The sequence below is a fragment of the Talpa europaea genome (genome assembly GCF_964194135.1).
Source record: "Talpa europaea genome assembly, chromosome: 11".
Taxonomy (NCBI): Eukaryota; Metazoa; Chordata; class Mammalia; order Eulipotyphla; family Talpidae; genus Talpa; species Talpa europaea.
The window spans coordinates 28,561,383-28,588,846 of record NC_140078.1 but is presented as its reverse complement, the minus strand read 5'-3'; positions in this window follow the sequence as shown (position 1 = coordinate 28,588,846).

Here is a 27,464-nt window from a genome sequence, read left to right as displayed (position 1 = left end):
GATCCTTAGTCAAAATGACATTACAGATATTTCTGGGTTCTGTTTACACAGCCAACTTTTTTATAGGTCATATTCTTTTGCTTTTAGATTGGTAAATTCTGGAAGTCATGCCCTCTCTGCGGAATGATATTCTCCAGCTCTGTTCTTCTCCTTTTCTCTGTGGGTATCTTTGCAACAGAAGCAGTCAGTAAAGTTATTGGAGATTTTCAAACCTTTTGGTCCATGGAAATGTCAATATCTCCTTTTTGCTGCTTGACGTGCTCACAGCAGAGGCTGTAACTATAGATTATGTGGGAAATGGAAGAAGAAAGAGAAGAATATAACTGAACAGAAAAGACAAACGTAGATTAGGGAATGAAATTTCTATTTTAACTGAGAAAAGATTGAATGATAAGTTAATGGGCTAGGGAATGAAATTTCTATTTTAATTGAAAAAAGATTGAATGATAAATTAATATTGCCCCAAACATATGTGTACTGCATTTTCTCTTGGCTAAGTTCTTATTATTAGAGGCTATTTTATGAAATATCATAAGATAGTCATATTCAAATACCCCAACTTTCAATTAATGCTACTTTATGTATCTAAGTAGGTATGTATATTCAGAGCTGTATATGCTGGTCAAAGCATTACCTTATAGTTACAGTCAAACGGTTTAAAATACAGTTTGTGGAGACAAACTGCCTAGTTTTGTTGTTGTTAGTATTTTTTTTGCAGTAAATGTGTATAATATAATATTTACCATTTTAATCACTTTTACATGTTTAGTTCTTTCCAGGCCCTGGCAACCACCTTCCATTTTCTAAGTCTAAGAATTTGAGTACTCATTGCTTCATGTAACCAAAGTCATACCTGATTCGTTCTTTTGTATTTGACCTATTGCACTCAGCGTGATGTCTTCAAGATCATACATTTGTAGCATGTATTAAATGTTTATTCCTTCTTAAGCCTGAATAATATTCTTTATATGTATTCACCACATTTGTTTTTCCATTCATTTGTTGATGGCTATTTGAATTGTTTTTAACTCTGCTCTTGTGAATAATGCTGCTATGTACATGAGTATACAAATACATTTGATTCTTTCCTTTCAAATCTTTTTTGTATCTACCCAGAAGTGGAATTGCTTAATCATATGTTAATTCTGTGTTAAATTTGGAACTGCCATACTGCTTTCCACAGAGGCTGTGTCATTACGTTCCCACCAGCAAAGCACAAAGGTGTCAGGTTTTTTACATCCTCACCAACACTTGCATATTTTTGTCATCATAGTGAAATGAGTTATTAATGGCTGTGAAGTTGTACTGAGTGTATTATATTATTTCCTTATTCTTGATACTATGGCATTGGGAACATTTCTGATCATGGAGAGATGTGCCACTTTTAAGGCTAGCCAATTATTAAAGATAGCAAGTGAGAAGCCAGAAGGAGAAAGATAAATACTGGATGGTTTCACTTATTTGTGGAATCTGGAGAATCTAAACAAAGAATCAGACAAAGACAAACTGTAAACTGACCCTTGAAAGCAAAACTTAGATCTGACACTCTCAGTAGGAGAGGAGGGGGTGAAGGAAGGGGGGTAGAGTGGAGAACAGGACGGGAGGAGAGCGTGGTGGAGTGTGATGGGGGACTGAGGGCACTTTGGTGGTAGGAAAAATGTGGTGAGCTCACCTAAGAGGAGACATCCTATGTTATGAAAATACAAACAAGAATGCTTAAAACCAAAAACGAAAACAAAAAATAATAATTAAAAAAGGATGCAAGTGACTCACCTGTAAGCACACTTTTGAAATACAAACATCCAGTCCAGGGCTCACACCTGCAACCATCTCCTTCATCAAATTGTCACACACCAAGTCAGTTGTTTTCCTGCTCTAAATCACACTGGGTACTTGACAGCTAGGGATCTCCCTTATAGATTAGAAGCTGCTAAGTAGTTCAAACTATCCATTCTCATCTTGCCTAGTATACCTAACCTATCTCACTGATTCATTCTCAGGAAAACCCCAATAGAAACTTCATGCCTTGCTTTCCCTCCTCTGCTGCTTCCTAATTCATTTCAGAGTGTAGGCCAGAGGTGTGGGAGTTGAGAGGATTCACCAGAGACAGAGTAGGGAACAGAACAGGCAGACTGACCGAAATACACTGCTGAGGGGAGCAGCAGGTGAGACAGAAGAGGTCTGTTGCCCCATATGTGGGTTAACTCCCTGGCCAGGGATGGAGCTCAGGCCGTGGAGGTGATAGCTCTGAGACTTAGACACTAGGCCACCAAGAAGGCCCTCATTTCGTGTGTTTCCCCGTGTCCTACATTGGTTTCTAGAAATCCGTGAATATAGACTTTTCCATGATGACTACCTCCCTGTTTATATATCTTATACTTAACTAAAACATTTTTAGAACAATAGTTATTATATCATTGTGGTTATGACCTGCATTTCCCGATGATTACTGATGTTGAGTATCTTTCCATATCCTTTTTGAAATTTGTGTAAAGTTCTCTGGAGAAATATCTATTCAATCCTCTTGGCCATTTTTGAATTGAGTTGTTGGGTTTTTGTTTTTGGTATTATTGAGTTGTAGGATTTCTTTCATTTTTTTTAAAGATTTATTTTTATTTATTTATACAAGCACTGGGTACAGTCAGAAGTGCGGGAGGGTGAGAGAATTCACCAGAGCCAGAGCTGGGAGCAGAGCAGGAAGAAGGACCGAAGTACACTGCTGAGGGGAGCAGCGGGCAGCAGGAGAGGTCTGTGGGACCCTCCTCCGGTGGCCGGGGAATAGCTGGGGATCGAACCGGTACTGCAGAGGCTGTGGGCAGCTTCACAACCCAGCTCTCAACCGCTGCACCACCGGGGAGGCCCTCATATTTTTTTTTTTTTAAAGATTTATTTATTTTATACAAGCACTGGGTAAAGTCAGAAGCACGGGAGGGTGAGAGAATTTACCAGAGCCAGAGTGGGGAACAGAACAGGCAGACCGATGAAATACACTGCTGGGGGAGCAGTGGGTGCAGCAGGAGAGGTCTGCCGCTCCATGTGGGACCCTCGCAGGCAGCCAGGGATCGATCCGGCGTTGCAGAGGCTGCAGGCAGCCTTGCAGCCCAGAGCTCAACCGCTGCACCACCAGGGGAGGCCCATAGGATTTCTTTATATCTTGTAGATATAATTCTGTTATCAGATATAAGATTTATAATTTTTTCTCCCTTTTTATTGTTAATAGTGTTCTTTGATGCAGAAAACTTAAAGTATTGTTATTGATTCTTAGATTGTTTGGTACATTTGTTGCTGCAGTGGCACTGATGCAGGTATATGCAGATCTCCCAGCAAGTTGGGGTATGCTTCTCTGGAGCTTGTTCAGTGATTTCTCCCAGGGGGAGTGAGTAGGGATCATCAATGGCCTGTACCCCAGGGGTGAGTCATAGCAGTAGTGCAGCCTGGTAATTGAAAGTTGCACTTGTGACTCAGGCATGACACTAATTAATGGCACAAACATCCCAGAGGTGGCAGATTAAACCATGACTCAGCACAGGGGTGAGAGTATAGCATAATGGTAGATCCCATTTCATGGATGACAAGATGCATTCCCATCCTAGAGGTGGGGCAAAACCAGAATTCACACCTCTGGGGCAGGTCTTATTAGAGCTGGAACTCCAGTCCAGGGGAGGAGATACAAGAATATGTGATGACATAATGCCTTGAGGACTCAAAGGGCTATGTGTTGTATTTTCCTGTCTGCCCATTTTGTTACTTCAGAGTTTACTATATTTTCAGAAGAGTGGCAGTGACTTAGAGGTTTGCAAAACTTCTGCTTCAATAGCAGGTGGTGCTGTGTGTGTGTGTGTGTTTTTAAAGATTTATTTTCATTTATTTGTGCATAGGAGAACTGGAGTGTAGACCAAAGGTGTAGGGAGGTGAGAGGATTCACCAGAGACAGAGTGGTGAGCAGAACAGGCAAATATACTGAAATATGCTGCTGAGGGGAGCAGGGGGTGAGACAGAAGAGGTCTGCTATGCCATGTGGGTTAGCTCCCTGGCCAGGATCAAACTTGTGCTGCAGTGGCTGATGATAGCTTAATAGTGCTGAGACTTTAAGCCCTGTACCACCAGGGATGCCCAGTGCTGTGTTTTTAAAGCTTTTTCTGGCTTATACAATTTGAGTTGTATGATCTTTCTGGACTTCCATATATTTTTCCTCAGGGAGACCTGACTTGCAACTGCTGAGTCAAGGGTTAGGGGAGTCTAGAAGGATCCAGTCACTAGTAACAGTGTGTATGTATGTGGGGCCTGGATTGTGTTTGTGGTCTGCCCATAGTACTCCTCCTCGGGGTTCCAGACCCAAGTCCCTGAAGTCTGCATGCTGTGTTACACAAGGTAGTATGAGTTCCTAGGGTGGGGGAGTGGCACCATGATGCAGCACACTCTCCTCACACTTTTTATTGGGGACCCAGCATGCTATAGGCACACACCTCGGCTCTTTTGCACACGTCTCTCCTCAGTCAAGGGTGTGTGTACCCCCTTACAACAAAGTCCTCCTCTCTCTAGGACCATCCACTAAATGGGAACACAGCTCCAAGTTTTGCACAGTTGGCTCCCAACCTGAACCATGGCTCCAGTTGTCTTTGCCCATGTTTTATTGATTGGAGTTGAATCTACTCATGTCATTGCCAATGCAGTTGATGCTGGTCTCTGATGCCCAAGAGACATTGCAGTTTCTCTCTAAGTCATGGGTCCCTCTGGATTTAATGTCTTTCTGGGTAACTTTCAGATTATTACCCCAGGAGTGAAGCATGGAACCTCCACTTATGCCATCGTGGTCTTGGCTTTCATTGGAAGCTGTATAAGAAAAAGGGAAAATATTTTGACTTCAGGATGAAATTTTTGTTGATAGCTGCCTTAAATTTTGTTCTAGTGAAAAGCTTTTAATAAAGGAAAAAGAAACAAGTAACACAAAGAAAACATTTTTTTTAACCCAGTATGAATCCTGAAATGTGAGTTCTTATTAAAGATAATAACAGTTCATAGGCAAAACATTTTTACATGTTATTTCAAGTGTTTTACTTATCTAAAGGGTAAAAGTTTATGATGTCAGTTAAGGGACAGTTTCATGATGGCAGACAAAGAGGTAAAGGATCTTTGTGAGAAATCAGTTTCTAAAAGATAACAGCCCAGCACGCCTTTGATTTTCCTTAGGATGCCACACCTTTGAGATAACCTAATTAATCTTATCCATTAATACTTGAGTGAAGATGACTGCTCAAGCAGTTTAAATTAGAGTTTAAAAGTTATTTGAAGATGAAGTTGTTCTTTATGACAGTTGTTAGGCACATGGAAATCCTGATTCGGAGCAAGAATTTCTTTTTTTTTCCTCTTCCACACACATTATATTAAACTGTCATTCACAGCAGTAATATAAAACGGTCTTGGTGTAACTTGGATGACAGAAGCTCTTTTTGGTATGTAGGTCTAAAAAAATCATCACATCACAACAGATCTTTCTTTTCATGTGTTCAGTATTTCCAGATCCATCAAATAATGACAAATTAAGACACTTGTACAACAATAGCTGACATTGCTATGACACCAACTGTCCCTGGTCCCCACCATATATATATATATATATATATATATTTTTTTTTTTTTCCTGACCTGCGTCTTTGAAAATCATCTCAAAATACTTTGAATCCTTTCAAAAGCAATTCACCAACAAAGTAGTTGAGAGTAATCTCTGCATTTCTCAGCTCAGCTAGTGTACCTCCCTGTTGAAGAAAGCTTAGGTATAAATTTGAACTGTGAAGAGCACAATTGTGGGAGATTAAATTCTAGAATAACTACTTTGCAGGGCTTAGGGTTTTTTTTTTTAACATCCCACCCCGCAAAGCTTACTTCCATAGTAGGCTTGAAACATCATACTAATCAACATAAACTGCAGCTTTATAGTCATCTATAAAATATTTTTTCTATGGCCACAAATATTTGTCTTTTTAATTTTATTGAACTACTTAAAAGTCCATTCAGAATGGACTTTCAATCAATCATACACAAGCATAATAATGTTTAGTAATTTTCTGTATTTGAAACACAATTTGTAATTAGGTCTAGATAAACAGTGAATTGTACTGAACCCATCTAAAATACAAATTAACCATTATGTTCAATGGAAAATTTTTTCTGTTATTTTGAACTTCTCAGTAATTTTCATATTTAGACAGTTATTTTTCCCCTTTACTTAAGTACCTATTGAGTTTCTAATTTGTTGCATGCACTTCTCTTAGTATTAGGGTACAGCAGTGAACAATACACATTGAATCTTTGTCTTCATAGTGCAGGTGACATTCTTGCTGGGATATTGAATAGTCACAGGGTATATGGAAGTTAGGATCATGATTTTCTACTATTAGTTTGTGAGTACAGTTGCTGCAATTCATTGGTGAGGCAGTCAGCTTTCACCACCAGATACATGTCAGGCAGCATGATGCTGACATTACATAGCTCCATAAGGAAAGAGACACTAACAGGAAAGAGACCTCATAACTGTAATTATACATCCACATGATATATCCAGACATTGTAATATTTAAAATGTAGAGAATTATTAAACAAAATACAGCACATTTTGGCCAATTTAATGTATGTATTTGTGTCTACCTACCTACTACCTACTCCCCCACCTACTCATCTGCCAACCAACCTACCCAGCAGTGCAACTATCTGTTTATTGGAAGAAAAATGTAGACATGATTACACAGTGAGAATTTCAGAGAGGAGGAAACATGGATTGTATCCAGGGCTTAGAGATGGCTGTACAAAAATCAGTTAATTTCTGCAATAGAAAAATATATAGCAGAAGATGGCAGATAGACAGGATGCTTCAGACATCACTTCTTTAGGGACACTGAGGACAGGCCTCTGGAGGGAGCAGTCACATCTGGATTGGAGTGGGGGCATGAAGCCTGTTGTCTCAGCAGGGAGTTAAGACAGAAAGGACTGAGAGGCAGTAAGCCAGGAACAGTACTAGTTCATTAGGAGGGATGTCTGCCTTTCTCCACTGAGTCTGCCAGGCATTTCCATGGCCCTGGCCTGGGCCAAAGAGTGTAGTCTCCTCAGCAAGCACATAGACCATTCAACAAAGGGCACCCTGACAGCTGGTGACTGGTTTCAGCAGTGGGGTGAACCACTTGTTTACCCCTCTCGCACAATTTCTGTGCTTCCAGGGATGTCTGTGTCCAATACAGTAGATGTAGTGGATGCCACTAACCTCCTTCCTCTCTGTGACATTTGGGCCTGCTCCTGGAGTGAGTAGTGAGAAACTGTGAATAACTACAGTGTCTACAATCTGCTGAGTGGGCTTGTTCTGTCCACCTTGGGGAGTCAACAGAGGCACAGACATAGGCCTAGATTGATGTGGTGAGAGCCTTTAGTCTGGAAGTTAAGAAGTTTAGGTTCAAGTTTTTTTTTTTTTAAAGATTTATTTTATTTTTATACAAGAACCGGGGTACAGGCCAGATGTGCGGGAGGGTGAGAGGATTCACCCGAGACAGAATGGGGAACAGAACAGGCAGACTGACTGAAGTATACTGCTGAGGGGAGCAGCAGGCAAGCCAGAAGAAGTCTGCTGCACCATGTGGGTTGCTCCCTGGCCGGCTGGGGATCAAACTTGTGCCTTAGAGGCTGTGGATTTCTTCATAGTGCGGTGCTTAACCCCTTGCGCCACCAGGGAGGCCCTCAAGTTTTCTTATATATCTTTGATCAACTTTTCTGTGTTTTCTTCCATTGCTTTGAGTTTATTATGGCAATTTTGAGCTCTGCATCTGATCTGAAGCTTGGCCTTGTCTCTGCAGTTAGATTCTGGAGATTTGTTCTCTGTCTACAGGAAACATTCCCTTCAGACTCAAGGTGCCTTGTGTTGTATTTTCCAGTCTGCAGGCTGGGCTAACAATTGCCTGGCTGAGACTGGGATTGACTGATCCAGGTGACTCCTTACCTTACAGTAGATTAGCTCAAGCTTATGCACATGACATAGGCAAGTGGGATTCCAAGAAAAAAAGCAGAACTGTGCAAGGATCCCTGAGTCCTAAGTTCAAAACTAGAGGAGATTAACTTTTCTTCTTTTGTTGGTTAAATCAGGCCTTACGACCAGCCAGTAGTTGCTGCTAAATCACATAGCAAAAGGCTGTAGACACATGGAGGGAAATAATTACAGTCATTTGGTTGCAAATAATCAACCACCTTCTGCCTAGTGTGGATCTAAATGTGTTCTTGACTTGTCAGATGTCCAGAACATTTTATAAAGGGGGCGAAGGATACCACATTCACCACGTCATAAATTTAATCACCCTGCAGCTTGTTTTTCTGTTACTCCTCACCTGGGTCATTTCCTGTGCCAGCTGTCTAATGATACAGTGACGTTTTAAAAATTTTATTTAGTGTTCTCAAGCTGCAGATTGGACTCCTAAGTTAATTGAACGATGGGCATTCATTAGAAATATGATAGTATGTAAAATTGTATCCTCTGTTTTCCATAATCGCTAGTGGTAGTGAAACCTGCGCATTGTAAAAGTGATTGTGGGGAAAAGGAGAAAGGCTGTGAAGGTGTAAAGACCATCACGAAATAGCTACCTCGCCACCCTGTGGAAATGTTTGAAATTGCATCATCAAAGGTGTTGAACATAGAACTATACTGTGCACTTCTTATTAATTTCTGTGTTGAGTGTCAGTGAGGATCAGATGAACTGTGCCTGGCAAAGCGTGATCTCCACATGGCAGACCTGAACAGGGACAATCAATAGACTTAGTTTTGTTAAATTTTCCAATCCTGCCACTGGCTTCATTCATCTCCATAGTGATAAGAAGATGTTTGAACCTCAACTTAAGATCAGATATTAGAGCCAGAGGGAAGCTTTGAATGCTTTTCTCAATCCCCAGAAACTTTTTAAGGTAAATTAAACAAAATTATAATTTGCATACAAAAAGCATAATATCATGAATAGTTCAGTAAGTTTACAAAATGAGCACACCATGTAGCCAGAGCTCAGAACAAGAAATAGAAAATTAACAGCACTGCAGAGGCCCAGCTCATGCTCCCTACTTGTCACAACCACCTGTCCTTTTATCCTGAGTCTGACAGTATAGATCTATTTTCTCTATCTGGGAACTATTTTTTATAAGAAAAGTTACATTGGTCTCTTTTGTATCTGATTTGCCCATTTAATATTATAGCTGCAAAATTCATTTTTGTTGATCATTAATTTTCATCACTATGTAATCTCTGATACATGAGTAGATCACAATTTATTGAATCCTATAGTTCATGGTCACTTAGATTGTTTGCAGCTATTGACTGTCACAGATTAGTCTGCTATGGATATTTTGTAGTTATCTTTGGGTGCAAATAAGTTCGTGTTTCTATTTTATATCTACCCATGAGTAGAATTCCTGGGTCACATATATGCATGTGTTTAACTGTAGTAAATTTCACTGAACAGTTTTCCAAAGTATTTGTAACAAATTTAGTTATACTGGGGTTAAGAATTTGTATGCATAGATAAATAAATATTAAAAAAAAGAATTTAGGGGGGACAATACAGTCCTTAATATTACAGACTCCCCTTTTTAAACACGTATTTTAAATAATTGTAGATTTATAGGAAGTTGAAAAGAAATGTACAGGGTGGTCCTGTGTACCTTTCATCCAGCCTCTTCTAATATTATGATCTTGCATAAATCTGTTTTTTTATATGAGACAGAAAGAAGCAAAGAGATTTGACTGAGAGCTCACAGCTAATGATTTACAAGATTATAAGGAAAGTACAAGCTTCCTGATGACTCATGAAAAGCTGTATAAAGCTCTTTCTAACATCATTTTGCAGTTTACATAATACCTTCATGTTTTGTTTTAAATTATATAATCTGTATGATGCTTCAGTAAAATGCAAAGAATATTTATCCATTTTCTAGGATTTGGGGGATTAGGGTTAGCGTGGAGGCTGGTATAGGACATGTGTTGAAAGATTATAGCCAAATATTATCAACATCAATAACATCCTAAACAGTGGCCCTTACTTTCATTTCTTAGAAAAGGGATGTGACTTATAAACTGATACATTTTTTCAAGTGACAAGTTGATGCTGCAGAGCCTGAACTTAAATGTGAACCAATGATTTCACACCTCAATTGCTGATAGTGATGACTTGCTTGATACTGTACTCTGGATTCCTTTCCTTGCCTTCTGTGTCTCAGTTCCCCACCCTCATACCAGTATTTCCTGGTATCACATCCCAAGTAAAGTATTGCACTAAGGTTCTTACATAAGATATATCTATGGAGGGCCTCCCTGTGGTGCAGGATTTAGAGACAGTGCTACCAAGCTTTCGGCAGCCACTGCAGCACAAGTTCGAATCCAGGCCGGCCAGGGAGCTAATCCATATGGCGCAGCAGACCTCTCCTGTTGCCTGCTGCTCCCCTCAACAGTACATTTCAGTCCATCTACCTGTTCTGCTCCCCACTCTCTCTGGTGAATCCTCTCACCCCCCACACCTCTGGCCTATACCCCAGTTCTTGTATGCATAAATAAATAAATAGTTAAAAAAATAAAAGCAAATAATTGAATTTTTTTAACATATATCTATGGAGGAATCCTAACGAAGACATTGATGTATGTTTTTCATACAACATCTAAGTTTATTTTATGATCCAAAAAACTGCTTTCAAAGAATGTTTTTTATGTGATACTTTTGTGACACATCTAGTTTTCCTCAGAAGTCAACATATACATGAGCAGTTCTTTCTGCAGGATTGATATTTTCATTGATATCCATTTCATGGTTCTTATCCAAATTAATTTCTAGAAGAACTGTGTCTTGGAAAGGTTTAGTTTTTCACTTGACCTCTGTATGAAGAATATTTGTGTAGTACAAGAATGTTCTCTCTAATTCCTTGACCTCAAATACTTCAAGATCCCTTCCATGTTAGAATAAAGGTCGTGCCTTCTTCAGTTACAGCTAGTTCTGAAGCATGGGAGTTTAACTAATGTTTAAATCCATATTAAGTTTAATTACCAATAGATGAGTATATAACATTCTAATTCACGCCCCAGTGATTTATGGAATACAAATGTGCTGGAATATTGCTGTTTAAATCCAAAACAGGAAAAGAAGCTCAGCAATCACAAGGACAACCTTAGTACAAAAACCATCGCTCAGCATTAGTCAGGCAGTTAAGATTAACATGGGATAGCACAACCCTCCATTAGTTACTCATCAGCAAACACAGAAAAAACAAGAGCTAGATTATAGCTCTTTGGTGTATTTTTAACAATGAATAAATGGAAAAGCACAGAGGCTGAGTAAGGAGCCCAGGGCATCGTCGGGCTGACTTGCTGAGTTGTGAGACATTTAGTCATCTCAGACCCAATCCTTTGTATCAACAAGCATCCCATAGAATGACAAGACACAAGACACAAGACACCAAGTCAGTTCAAACTTTAGTGCATATCAGGATCACCTGGGGAGCATGTTATGTGCCATCACACCAAATTTCTGATTTAGCAGTGCTGGGGAGACCTGAGAATTTGCATTTCTCACAAATCCCCAAGTAATCTTGATATTCCTAGTGCAGGTATCACATTTTGGGACGATTGTACTGCTAGAACAGATTTATTTTAAAAAGAATCTTGAATGGTACTCACAAGGAGCCTGGTCCATCTCGCTGGCAGACACAAAGGAATGCTAGTGGGAGAAGCACAAGGCTTAACATTCAGGCCCGGGCAGAGAATGTCAGCGGACGTCCGAGGTGGTATGCCAAGGAATTAGATCACAAAAGTATGCTGCCAGGCAGAGTTCAGATTTTCAAAGATCATAAAGTAGCAGACAGAAAATAAGACTAATGGTCAGAAATGCAGAGCCCAAGACATACCAAGGTTCCAAATCACAACTCTTGCTCTTCTAACCAGTTTGCCTTCTACTTTGCTTCTGAAAACAGAGTTTGTCATTTTAGGTAAATTCTGAACCATAAGGAATAAAGGCACAACATTCTCTATTCCTTCAATGCCTATATCTGAATATTCCTTATGTTGGATACTTCAGATGGATGCTTGGATAGGACCACACTCCAGAAATGTTTCTGTTCTTCTCCCCCATCATCTTCAGCTATCTCTTACATGCTCTTGTTTCCTGCTCAGAACCTCTGTTGACTTAATTGAATTGTGAAAAGATCTTTCCCATCCCCTTTTGAATGTAGCACTTCTCTATTCTCTAACAACAATGGGATATTGTATTTAATGCAAATACATTGAATTTCATAATTTTACATAATTGATTTTCAAATCCTAGGATGGTAATTACTGGCTTTTGAATGTTGATTAGGTTATTAAATCTCTATGCTTGGTTTTCTCATCTGTTTACTCAGCTTGGACTGCCACAACAATACCACAGATTAGGTGGCTTAAACAACAGGAATTTATTTTCTCAGAGTTCAGGAAGCTTAAAGTCTAAGAACAAAGAGCAATCAATTTCAGGTTCTGGGGCTTGTAGATGGCAGCCTTCTTGCTGTTTTCCCGTGGTCTGCCCTTTGTGATGAGTGGAGGGGGAGCTAGTGAGTCCTTTTTTCTTCTTATAAAGACACAAGTCTTATCAAATCCAGGCTCCAATTCATGACCGTTTTTAACCTTAATTGCATCCTCCAACATGTTACATTCAAGCATAGTCACATTGGGGCTTATGAAATTTGGGGAGACATAATTCAGTCCAAAATAATATTATCTAATTCAAGCAGGAATAATAGAATGTATCTCAAAGTATATTGTCACAAGAATTACTTGCACTGATGTCTTTGCTATACGTGACATTTCCCCTGTTTTACTATTTTTCACCTCCTCTTGTAAAATAAAATATACTAATTCATTTAGGTATTCACTCAACAAACAATGTGCTGGTGCCTTTTCTCGATGCCAGATACATAGTTAACTGGTCACACATGAGGAAGAAAGATTATGAAAAGTAAATATGCCTACTTTTATGGTTGTGATGAATAATAATAGAGAAAGAGCAAGCAGAAGGTTATTTTTTTTAAAGATTTATTCATTTATGCATACAAGAGCTAGGGCACAGGCCAGAGATGTGGGGGTTGAGAGGATTCAGCAGAGACAGAGCGGGGAACAGAACAGGCAGACTGACTGAAATACACTGCTGAGGGGAGCAGCGGGCCTGACAGGACAGGTCCGCTTTGCCATGTGGGTTGCTCCCTGGCTGGCCGGGGATTGAACTCATGCTGCAGAGGCTGTGGATTGCTTCATAGTGTGATGCTTAACCCCTTGCGCCACCAGGGAGGCCCTGGAAGGTTATTTTATATATGGTGGTCACAGAAAGCCTCTTACCTGTTGAAAAAGTATAAAGACACTGCATCAGAAAATTGTATCTTTCCTTCTTATCAACCTTGATCTTTTACAGGGATTGCAACTTATGTAAAAAGAAAAGAATGTGAACTCTTAGATTCCCTTACACCTTAGGCAATGAAGGCGTGGTTAAGAACTACTTGAGGTAAGTCTAGGTTCTTCCCTCTTAGGTTGTGGAACTGACAAATTATGTCACCTCTTGGACCCCCGGTTTCCATATCAGGAAAAAAAGGCTGCAATATCTTTCTTACACAGTTGCTGACACTATGTGAACTATTGCTTCTAAAACACGTGGTAAATGTAGTGAGGGTTCAATAAAACTCCATTGTCATCATTCTTATCAAGAGTTGGTAACTTTCGGGCCTCCCCTAGTGGCGCAGGCGGTTGAGCGCTGCACTGTGAAGCTGTCCGCAGCCTCTGCAGGGCCCATTAGATCCCAGCTGGCTGGCGAGATACCCACATGGCGCGGCAGACCTCTCCTGTCTCGCTCGCTGCTCCCCTCAGCAGTGTATATCAGTTAGTCTGCCTGTTCTGTTCCCCGCTCTGTCTCTGGTGAATCCTCTCACCCTCCTGTGTATCTGGCCTGTACCCTGTTCTTGTATAAATAAATAAATAAATCTTTAAAAAAATTATAAAATAAAAAAAAGAGTTGGTAACTTTCAGAAGATCACTGCTGAGCTGGTAATGGTGATGGTCTTTGTGATGGTAATGGTGATGGTCTTTTGATCTGGGAAAACTGATTTTCTTTGAATAATGATTACATGTGAGGATGAAGAAAGCACTTTTATTTTAGGTTATAGAAAACATAAAGAAGGATTGGGCCACGTGTGTGTGTATGTGTGTGTGTGTATGTGTGTGTATGAATTAAAAGGATAAATTATGCTATGCTGGACTCTATAATAGCATTGTGGCAGTGCTAATGTGTTTTATTTATTTTATTTTATTTATGCATACAAGAACTAGGGTATAGGCCAGAGGTGTGGGGTTGAGAGGATCCACCAGAGAGAGTAGGGAGCAGAACAGGAGGATCCACTGCAATACACTGCTGAGGGGAGCAGCAGGCAAGATAGGGGAGGTCCACAGCACCATGGTGGGTTGCTCCCTGGTGTTCGATCAAACTCAAACTCGCATTGCAGTGGCTGCCAATTGCTTGATAGCACTGTCTTTAACCCCTGCACCACCAGGGAGACCCTAATGTCTTGGTTTTTGCATGGGTTCTATGCTTATATAGGATCTTATATAGGAGAAGCTGGGTATTGGATGTACAACAATTCTCTGTGCTGTCTTTGCAACTCTTAGATAAATGTAAATGATCTCAAAGTAGTTTTTATTTTTAATTACTGAATTAGGATATTCAATAATTTCTTAAATTATTGAATAATTAAATTATTCAATATTTAATTATTGAGTTAGAATAGCTAGGGAGGTTGTAACATAGTGTTTAATAACCTGGCATGGGGCAAATATTTATTTTCTGATGAAGACAGATTTGTTTTTTCTGGGAATAGTTAAAATGTGTATAGGAACAAATTGTTGCTAAGAAATACTTGTGGTCACTGAAGCCAATTTCTTTCTTCCACTGTACTTAAACTTGACCATATTTCCCAACATGCTTTGAGGTTAGTTGGGGTCATGTGACTGACCATGTCTGGTGAGAGGAATGTGATCAGTAGTAGTATATAATTCTTCTTCACCTGCACCACAGAAACCTCCCCCAGTCCTCTGTGTTCTCTCTTCCCCATTGAACACCCCAGCAGATGAAGAGAAAATAAGACAGGAAAAAATGGATTGGTCCCTAAATTACCATGCAATTCTGTCATCCAATCAAACATTTGGTTTGGGCTTTGAAGAAATTAGAAACCTTTCAAGGAGTGGAATCATCAAAATTGGTTACTTACATAATGATGCAAAAGTCTGGCCATCATGCTGTGGAACTTAATTGGGTGATATTGATTTTAGATAGATATAATTTGACTCTGAAAAAAAAACTAAAAGGAAGTACACATTCCCATTATAAAATACCATGGTGGATGTTTTGAAGTGATATGTACATTTGGATATGTACATTCTGGAATTTGTATTTTGTTGGTTATATTCACATATAGCTTTAAGACTGTAAGCATGTTGAAGGCAGAGGCTATGATGGTCTTGTTCTTGGCTGTATTCCCAGAATTTAACACAGTGCCATGCATTCAGTAACATGTCATTAAATAAATTAAAAAAAAAAGTGTGGAAATACTAATGATTGATTGGCTCATACAAAATGAAGGGAGGCTTTTTCATTGTGTGTTTTGAGAAGGATGTAGCAGTGAATCTGGTCCCAATGTAGTAAGGATATATTATTTTGTATCTCAACTGTCTTTGAGTTAGTAAGAGTAAACTATATAGTGCTTTTTGTGCTGTACTATGTATTGTCTTGTAATTTAATTTTTTTGGTCAGACATACAAGAAATACTAAATAAGTATTGTCGAATGAGAGAATTTTACTAACACTAGTTAACTTTTGTTAGATTTGGGTATATGGAAATGAGGATTACATCTTACATTGCTTTAGATCACTGATCATGACTAACATTATAATTACATACAGTGGGGATTTAACTGAGATTAATCAATCTAAGATTGATTTAGAATAAAATTTTCCTCTACCATAAATCCAGTTATTGCAAGAAGATCCATATGTGTTCTCATTTGTTAGTGCCCAATAGTTTATTCTAAAAGAAATTAAAAAGCTGTGAGGTATCCTCTTGTGAGATATTGGCATTCTAGTTTTTTTCTGTGTGCAGAGAGCTGCTGAAATTAATTTCTCAACTCTGCCCTTTAGACTATGACTGCCAAGAGGAAAAAAATAAAGGAAATAGACAATAGCAATGTATACAATAACTAATGAAATAAGAATGTCTCCATGTAATAAAGTCTTCTAATTAACGAGTCCACTTACTGAAATAATATGGCATAGAAGAAATGGAAGTACATAAAGTAATTTCATTCTGAAGCTGACATAAAACAATAGTAAACTAAATAGCTTTGTGGTGGGATAATTAAAGATTTGTTAATTTGTGTTTTGAATTATGTAATAAGCAAACAGAATGAAAATTATTAGTGTTTCTTAGTCTATATTTCCAGCATTCCTGCTCGACTCCCACCCATTCATATTCCCAGCTAGTAGACATGATTTCCCCTTTGTTTCCTTGCTTCAGGTGAAATTGTTTTAGAGCAAAGAACAAGTCCTTTGCAGAAAACATCATTTTTGTTTTATGTTTCAAAAACTAAACACAAGATTATGTGAGACACGCTCAAGGAGGAGGACAGGTATTTACTTCAACTGGAGAAGAGGGAGATGAGTGCTTGTCAAAGAGGAGAGTCATAAATCAGTAAAGGGAAAAGAAGTTTTCTCAAGAATGGGAAGAAAAAAAATCTGTGGGTCCAGCAAGAAACAATCACCCAAATTTCCCTCCCTTTACCTTTACACACTTAAAAAATCATCAGGTCCACAAGGGCTAGCTGTCTAGGAGGTTGGGCAGAGTGGATGAGATTCCATAGCTTATGTCATGAACTGCCTTGAAAAGTGCAGAGCTGTCAGGCTTCAGGGACCAAGCTGGCAAGAAGATGAAGGATTTACTGGTTACTAGCAGTTCTGGAAATCAACACATCTTCCCCAAGTGCTCTGTTCTACCTAAGATCCTTGGCACCGCTGAAAGCATTGCCAAGTGCAGGTAGAGGGAATAAGGAAGGTTGAAGGGGGCAACATGTGATGACTCCTAATAATGGATAAGATTTCATTTCCTCCCACACATGACATTAGACTGAAAAACATAAAGAAATGTGACATTTGTTTTACTTTGAATTGTAGTGATAGCAAATTCATACCTCCTCCATGTTCTTAAGATTATCTATACTATATGGTATATTAGCCAATAACACATTCTACTTAAACTACATAAAGACCATTTTGTTTTCAAAGGCAAATCTTTTTTTTTAAAGATTTATTTATTTATGCATACAAGAGCTGGGGTACAGGCCAGAGATGCGGGGGGTGAGAGGATTCACCAGAGACAGATCGGGGAATACAACAGGCAGACTACTGAAATACTCTGCTGAGGGGAGCAGCGGGAGAGACAGGAGAGGTCTGTTTCTCTATGTCGGTTGCTCCCTGGCTGGCTGGGGATCGAACTCGTGTTGCAAAGTCTGCAGATTGCTTCATAGTGCGGTGCTTAACACCTTGAGCCACCAGGGAAGCCCTCAAAGGCAAATCTTAAAGCAGAAAATGCATTTGTGAATAGAAATTTTCTTTCCATAATTTTCTTTCAATGATAAATTGGTAACAAAGCTGCTTCTAGTTACTGGTTCCATTTTCAAATTAAACAATCTTTTTGATGATTATAATTCAGCTGAATATAAGAACAGGGTAAAATGTATTTTCTGCATTGCCATCTAAAATATATACTTCTGATGAATTTAATTATGATGCCTCATCTATTTTCCTATTGCTTATAACCTAGAATGTATAGATGATAAGTTCATATATATTCAGTGATGAAGCAGCATCTTGGAATTAAGATACTTGTCTTAGTTCTAGTGATCTCCAAATACTTCCATTTACCATCCATCATCATCCCAAGTTACTTTTCCTTATTAGTGCTCACTTCCTATAATTACACTCTGTGTATTTATTTATTTATTTTTAAAGATTTATTTATTTATTTTATACAAGAATTGGGGTACAGGTCAGATGCGTGGGAGGGTGAGAGGATTCACCAGAGATAGAGTGGGGAACAGAACAGGCAGACTGACTGAAATACACTGCTGAGGGGATCAGCGTGCAAGACAGGAGAGGTCTGCTGCACCATGTGGGACCCTTGCTGTCCAGCCCAGATCGAACCAGCGCTGCAGAGGCTGTGGACAGCTCCACAGTGCTGAGCTCAACCACCTGCGCCACCATGGGAAGCCCCACTCTGTGTATTTATAGTTCTTCCACCTAGAGTAATAAGTAGTTTACTTCTTCAACCCATAATGAGTTTGACCATGTAAATATCCTTGGTCAGTGAAATGTTGGTAAATCTGCAACATGAAATGGCTTAAATGTACTCTGTGACTGAGCTTGACTTCCTATGCTCCAGCCTTTTATCATGGGGAGAATCTACCTCTGATAGACACTGGTGTCAGACGGATGAGAATCATGTAGACATATCTGAACCCAGGTTACAGTCTGAATCCAAACCTGACTGGGCCAATTCTAGATTAGCCAAATCTCAGCTGACCTAAAGACATGTGAGGAAGCAATAAATGTGTGTTTTAAGCCACAGAGTTGGTATTGTTTGCTACACAGCATTATATTGTGCATGGCAGTCTGATATCTTTCCATTCTTTTGACTTGAGTAGATCTCCAAGTTGCTATGGTATCTGGAATATTTAGGCTTAACTTTTTGTATTTATTCCTCTTTATTTAGGACCAAGGAAATTTATATACTATTGCTTCCATTCATCATGGAACAAGCTTTCATACAAAACTGTGATTCAGCATTTAAATCCCATATATCTCAAGTAAGCTTTTTATAGCACTCTGTGGTAGGGAGAGCAAGATTTATACATTATACACACATCACATGGTTAGATACAATTTTAAAGATCAAACAGGTAGACAATTTAAATATAAAAAATTCAGAAAGGTAATATGCTCCTGGAGGTACAAAAAATGTGTTTTGATTTTCACTTAAGCTGCCACCAAAAATATAAGGATTAATATGTGGAAAAGGGTATAAATATCTTTTCAGTGGGATGAGCATTAATTTTTCCAGTTTTTATTCATTTTCTTACTGAACGTGTTTACGATGCAAACTACCTCCAAACTTAGTAGCTTAAAATAATAACTTTTTTTTTGAGTCTATAGTTCAGTTTATTCTACTGATTAGGATCAGATTGATCAATCTTGGCTGGCTCATTCATTCCTCTGTTGTCAGTTGTATGTCAACAAGATCTTAATCTGGGCTCACACATATTTCTAAGAACTTGGACAAGAGAACTGGACTGACTCAGCTCTGCTCTGTGAGGTCTCTATAATCCACCAGAGAGTTCAGACTTATTTGTGTGGCAACTGGGCAAAGATCCAGAGGAGTGAGATAGAGGTCAAGGTTCAGAACTGGCTTCTAACAGAGTTACCACATTATTTTGGTCAAATCGCATCTACATTGTCCAGATTTGAGAGCTGGTGGGGTATATTTGGCCTCCTGATGGAGGAAATACCAAGTCACATTGTATAAAATTACTGTACACTGAATTGTAATCCCCTCTAATTTCATATGTTAAAGCTCTATCCCCTCTTTGATGGTATTTGGGGGATGGCACCTATAGGAAATATTTGAGCCCTCAATATGGGATCGGAGCCCTAGTAAAAAAAGACAACTTAGAGATTGCTCTCTTTCCCTCTGCTATGTGAGGATACAATAAGAAAGCAGTCATCTGCAAAAAAAGGAAAAGGGTTCTTACCATGCTGGCACCCTGATCTCAGACTTCCAGCCTCCAGCTGGCTAATATAAGGGGCCCGGATATAGCGAGTGATAGAGAACTAGTGCTTGCCTATGACAGCGGCTAATGAATTTTAATCTCTGCTTGATGATTGACACTGTGTTTGGGACTTTATCAACTCGATCTCACTAATGATCACAAAATTTATTATGTGAGGAAAATGAATCATGGCAGTGTTAATCTTGTGTATGATGATATAAATATAGGTCATAGGTTTAAATGTAGTTCTGACTTGCTGAAACATAAGTTTATACCACTTTTCCTCACTGCTTTTCTGAATCACTGGCTCCCAATGGACCCCAAATGGTTTACTAGTTAAAGCAGAATTAATTCCATGACTGCAGGAATCTGAAGAGTGAGGTGAGAAGGCTGTGTGGTCTGATATTGTTTGGCCCATGCTGGAAATGTTTGAAAGTAATGAAGGATGATCTGAGGTCGACTGACTGAAATGAACCTTTTATAATAGGGTAACTTTCATCTGAGGACCCAAGGCAGCTTAATAAATTCTAGTTCCAAAGGGTCAATATTTGTAAGAGAAAGGGAGATGAGAGAGTGACTGCTAGGCAGGGATTTTCCTCGTCCGCTAATGAGCTGTCTATATTATATAATAATGTCATTTGGTTCATGACACAGATGATGAAAATATGATCTAGCTCAGGTAAAGGGGTTGCAGGCACAAGACTAGAGATTTGCAGTTCTCCAGCTAATTGGGTTTCTGGAATCAGGATTGGAAAGAGAATTTTAAGTTCATGCACATTTTTTTCTTTTTTCTTTGTTGTACTGGCAATACCTTGAGTAGTGTCTGGTTCATGTAGACATAAAGTAAATATTTACTGAGTCATGAATATGAGGGTAGAACTTCATCCAAGGGGTACTGAGACAAAAAAATCATAAATTCATGGGACAGTCTGTGAGAAAACACCAAACACGTTCTATGAAGCCAACATTACACTAATACCAAAACCGAATAAGGACAACACAAAAAAGGAAAACTACAGGCCAATCTCCCTAATGAACACTGATGCAAAAATCCTCAATAAAATTTTAGCTATCAATCAGAATCCAACAATGTATCCATAAGATAATTTACCACGACCAAGTAGGATTCATTCCAGGGACACAAGGATGGTTTAACATTCGAAAATCAATCAACGTTATCCAACACATCAACAAAAAGAAATATAAAAACCATATGATAATATCAATTCAGATATTTTCCATGCCCTCAATGGTAAAAGGAGGAGAAAGTTCCAACTATATATCAAGCCTCTTACTTACTGATTAAAAGGCCAGCACTGATTGTCAAAGTGTGGCCTGAAAATGACCAGATGAACAAAAGTTTATGTTGTTGGTATCCTACAGCTCCCACTTTAAGCAAATGCTACAGGGATGTTTACTATGGATTTTGATATCTCTCTTTGGCAGACATGTGGTCATTATTGCTGTCACTTAGACCAGTGGTGACATGTCCCAGTGATTGTGGCATTGGGAGGAGGCATTGCAAAGGAGGCAGTCTTTTACAGATGGCACATGGAGACACAAAAAAAGCTTATTCCCCTCACCTGCCTGTCATGGCAATTGGGATTGCAGTCTGTCTGAAGTCTAGTCCTGCATTTATCAGATCGGTCAGTTCCTGCCCAGACTCATTGGAAAGACTACTGGTTGCAAAATGCACAAACCAGAACTGGACCATAGCTGAAGGGTCAGTGTTAAATAGAGACTCTTGGGGAAGCCCAGAAGAAGAAACTGGCCTAGGGAAGAGGTTGTTGAAGATTTCTCAGCCTCCAGCTCAGGCTCACATGGTCTGTCAGAAGGCTTAAGCACTTGGGACTCTCCATCAGCAACTTCTTGTCTGTACACTGCCTGACTCCTGTCTGCTGGCACAAGAGTTGCAATATCTAAATAGGTGCAGAGCATCAGTCTATGAAGCAACAAACATCCCAAGATCCTGATCAAACAACCTAGGGTTATACCCTGCAATCTATAATAATGAATATAAGGTGAATCCATCAAGTTAAGGAAAGAAAGATGTTTAGCTTAACCCACAAAAGCAGTTTAAAACAGTAATTCTAACCTTATTGAAATGAGAAACAATGAACAAAATAAAAGTTACAATAAGGACAGAAAATATGAGAAATCTTCAAATGGAAATAATGGACTTAAATAATTCTATAACTGAACTAAAAATGCAATAAAGGTAAACAAGAAGAAGCAACTGAAAGAGTCAGCAAGATTAAACACATGATAGTGGAAAACACACAAAAAAGAAAAACAAATGAAAAAGAGCAAAAATAGTGTAGGAGCCCTTTGGGAAAATATCAAGAATAACAATATTGATATCCCAGGAATGAACATGAGAAAGTGGTAGAAACTTTATTAAAAGAAATAATAGTTGAGAAGCTCTCTAACTTCAGAAAGGTAAAGACATCAAAGCATCCAGATAAAAATAAGTTTGCTGTAAGGGAACTGCTATAAGATTATGTGTAGAATTCTTGATGGGACACTTCCAGGCCAGAAGGAATGAATGATATGTTTAAAGTCCTGAAAGAAAAGGATTTCCAAATAAGAATACTTTATCCTGCTAAACTATCATTCAGAATTGGAGAGATAAAGAGCTTTGGACAAACAAAAATGAAAAGAATCCATAATCATTTAAGAGTCCTGCAAGAAATAATAAAGGAATTCTTATAAACGACAAGAAGGTCTATCTAAATGCAGTAAGACACAGAAAGCATAGTGTGGAGGTGGAAGATTGTGGAAATGTGGAACCACTAGAATGAGTTTGAGATCAACTATTCAAGAGGAATAGAATGGAAATCTATAGGAATCAATAGGAAAAATGTTAATCATCATGTCTTATTAGACAAATGCAAATCAAAAGCTCAGTGAAATATTATCTTACAGTGCCAGCAACAACTGTTGATGGGAATGTGGAGTAGGAGGATCTTAATCTGTTTTTGGTGGAAATGTAAACTGGTGTGGCCATTTTGGAAAGTGATGTGGACCTTCCTCAAAAAATTAAGAATAGAACTACCAGGTGACCCAGCAATCCTTCTACTGGGTGTATACCTGAAGAATTTGAAACCATCAAATTGAAGAGTTACATACACACAATATTCCTTGTGTCATTAACACAATAACTAAGACACAGAAGAAACTAAGTAAACACTGACAGATGATTAGATAAAGAAGGTAAGTTACATGTACACTCTCTCTCTCTCTATATATATATATGTGTGTGTGTGTGTGTGTGTGTGTGTGTGTGTATGTATATATATTATTCAGCTATATGGAAATATGAAATGTTGCCAAGTACAGCAAAATGGCAGGAATGCAGGGGGATTATGTGAAGCAAAATTAGAAAGATAAAGACAAATATTTGTTGATTTCAGCTATATATGCAACATAGGGAAATGAAGCAGATGAATGGACAAAACAAAATATTAAGCTAGTGGACATTGATAACTGAATTGAGGTTTCTGGAGGTGAAGAAGATTGGTTGGGTGCAAGGGTGGTAGAAGTATAAAGGAGGGTGGTGGCTGTTCTGTTTTTATTTAAGAATAAAATAGAAATACAAATTAGACTATTGCTTCTCCAGGTGAAGTTGAAGACCAGTGACCATCACCAGCATTCATTGCCTTGCTTGGCCTCTGACTGTGGAATCAGAATCACTGAGGGTTATGTCTAGCAAGCTAATTTTTAATAAATAGCACAGATAATTGTTATATGTGGTAATGTTTGAGAAGAGACTGAAGATAATGTCATTAGTAGTATGTCCATTTCCTTTGATTTTTCTGTGCTCTTATTGTATCGTATATCCTGAAACTGATGATCTATCACACAAACATTGTTGATTTTTGACTAGTGAATAAGGGGAAATTATCACAATCTGTTCAGTGCATATCAGAACAGATTGTGAACTTGTTCTTGGCTACCATTAGAATTTGTCCCCTTCCTTCTAAACAATTTATTTGCTATGGGAAAATCCAATAATATTCACCATGGTTGTATAAAATACTGTTTTACATGATGGGTTTGCAGCCCAGAAAGATCTGCTATCGACTTCTATTTCCTCAACTATTGATAAGCCAGAAGATCCCAGGCAAATTCATATTTTAGTGCCAGTTTATTTACTGATAATACAAGCAGCATAACAGTATTTATCTCATGGGATTATTAAAAGGATTAAAAAAGGCAGTTCATATAATGCACATAGTATTATGCTTCTTCCATGCTAAGTGCCCAGTAAATGTTGATTGCTGTCATTATTATTGTAATATTAGTGAATGATTAATCTTCACGAATATTTAGTGAATAATACCCCAAGAGATTTTTTTCAATTATATAATGGATCAATATGAATAAATGGTATAATATACTTTCTTAAAAATGGGATAACGGATATGGAGACAAATAGAAAAATCATAAAACCATTCTGTGCATCAAATTCTGCATTCACTGTGTAGTTTGAATTTAGGTCTCTTGATTCCCTCCTTGATTCAGCAACACTGTTGGCAGATTTTATATCTATCTATCTATCTATCTATCTATCTATCTATCTATCTATCTATCTTCTATCTATAAAAATATATCTCCAACATGCACAGGAGATCAAACAGAAATGACTAATAAAAATAAATCATGCATGAAAAGTGACAGAGATACATTTGTTAATTAAACGATGATTGCTGTTCAACCCTGAGAAGAAATAGCAAATGGGGAGAAGCAATGATTTTTGTAAAACTTGGAGCACTCCTTTAGAATATTTTATTTCAGTTTCCACTTTATAAAAGAGTAATTTGTATGCACAATGAAAAAATTGGTGTGAGCCAATAGGATAAATGAATCCAACCCATGGCCCCTCCTTTCTCTCTCCTTCCCACCCTAGGCTCACTGATGATTTAAGAAAGATGTCTGACCCCACAGCCTCAACTGGGAAATAAAATCCTTTCAGGCCCCAGGCAATCTTTCCTTCAGGAAAGGTCAAGGTCAGGCGCTAAAAAAATCAAAGTAGAGAAAGGTCTTTGGGGTAAAGAATGAAATTGCATCCCTGTGAAGAATAAAAAGGAGGAAAGCCAAAATCCATATTCTGCTCTTTTCTCATGAGAAACACAATGCAGATTTTCCCAGAAATGAGATTGACTGTCTTACTCCTAATTTGTATTCTCTGAAATCACAGTAATTTTTATTAGTGATGTATATACATTAATATAGGAAATAAACCTCTGAGCATTCTTAAAAAACATTTGTTCATATTCTTGGAAATTTCCCAAATATATCAAATGGAGTCATTCTGATTCAGAGATGTCCATCTTTCTGAAATAAAATAAATGCAACCAAAAACATCATTTTTGACTATCTGATACAGCAGTGTGGTTAATGAGTTGCATGTATAATCGACCACAGTATTTAAATTTTGTTGACATTTTAGTGCTAAGATGGATAAAGAATAGACCCTGTTGTTTCTGTTTTATCTGTTACAGTTTAGGATGGAAGAGGAAAATTACAGAAAGCAGGATTTAATAATCTTGTAAGGTATCCTGCCAATTTTCTAAACAGTGAGGCTGTTTTGAAAATGATTAGCCCCTGGATACCAGGTGTTTAGCAGATTCAGTATTTTATTTCTCTGTAGTGTTTTTCTTTGACAAACAATCCTGTTGATCTTTAGCTAGTGATGAGGGAGAGAAAGATTTTTCATTTGGATTTATCTGTCGGATGCTTTATTTCAGAAACTCCCTGGATTTGGGGATGGAGTTGGGGGTGGGGATGGCTTCAAATACAGTTGCCATTTACAATTCTAATGATATTTTTCCTTAGAATTGTAGTTAGTATTAGCTAGGGTGTTACTACAATGCTGCTCAACCCAAAAAGGAAATCAAGAGACATAAATTCAAACTATAATATATGGTGTATACAAAATTTGATGCGCAGAATGAAGGAATAGGTGATTTTTATTTGTCTCATCTGTTACCCAATTTCTTCAAATGTGTATTGTGCCATAAACTCATATTGAATTAATTAATGTCTCAGTAGAATATTACCTTTTTGATTTGATAGAGTGAATATATTTATTTTGATAAAGCATTTAAATAGGTATTTTATGTGCAAATCAAATTTAAACTATTTTAGAACCAACATATTTTTGCATTTCCATACATGCTGACCCCTGAGGAGACTCTTGATATTGGCTCCCAAGACCATACTTTCTGATGTTTGAAGGAAGATCATCTCAAAGCTCTTTGTCATGTGCACAGGGAGGAGCTGAGGAAAGGTCAGGTTACACAGTAATCAGAATTTCAGTTGTTAATTTTTGGTATCATTAGATATTGTCATTGGTGGAAAAGCCAGAATTGGGTTTAGGAAAGGACTCTTAATCCCTCTTTCCCATGATTTCAGATAATTTTTAAATAATTCGTTAATTTGAATACATGATTATTAGATAGGGGAAATTTTAACAATTTTTGCAAGTATCAGAGCAAGCAATATGTTTAGACCCAAAGTAAAACATTCAGAAAAAAAAAAAATTCAGACATTGAAAAGTGGAGTTGAGAAGATTTTTTTTTCACCGATTCTATCCTATATAAATCACACAACTTCTCTCTGCCTTCATTTCCTCTACTTGCTTCATGTGGCAACCACAGATTTGTGAATGTGTGTTCCATGAGACCTCCCTGGGATGCTCGCACTAATGAGAAGATCAGGCATATTAATGGAAGTCCATTCCAGGAAAAGGCAAGAATCCTCTTTCCTGGCTAGAAGACCACTGGAGGGGACCCAAAGTTCCCCATCCAAGGGTCCGATCCAAGTCCTAGACATGAGTAAGGCCTTCCGGGACCAGGTATTTCCCAGCAGATTTGTCACATGATCACAAACACAGGAGTTAAACCATCCCAAACAACAGAGACTAGATATGGACACTGCCTAAAATACCTGTCAGCAGAATTTTAGGAAACAAATAAATGATTATGGTTTCTTGCCACTGAATTTTAGGGTAGTTTTGTTTATAACTGATGCAATAAGCAAAAACTTTTATGCTTCATAAGACACTCTAAACAAAGTAAAAGAAAACCCACAGAATGACAGTATTTAAAAGCATATAAATGGTCAAAGACTACCAAAGGTTTATAAAAATATTGGCAACTTAGTAAGAAAAAAGATTAAAGAAATTAAGTATCAGGAATTATTAAGAGCAAGGAAAAAGCAATGTTTAATAAATATATGAAAAGATGTCCAAACTTAGAAATAATATAGGAAATTAAAATTGAAACAGATGAGAAAAACAGTTTTATACCGATCAGTTCAGTAACAACAAAACATGACAAATTTTGCTGGGAGGATGGAGCAGGGTAAACATGCCTTGTCACTTTGGAAAACTTTAGTAATAAAGTAAATTTGACAATGCATGTTCCAGAAAGTCCATTGCCAGTGAGCATAAGGATACGGAGACAAGAATTATCATTTGGTGCATTGTTTTTTAAAGATTTATTTATTTATGCATACAAGAACTGGGCTATGGGCCATACGTGTGGGGCCTGAGATCATTCACCAGAGA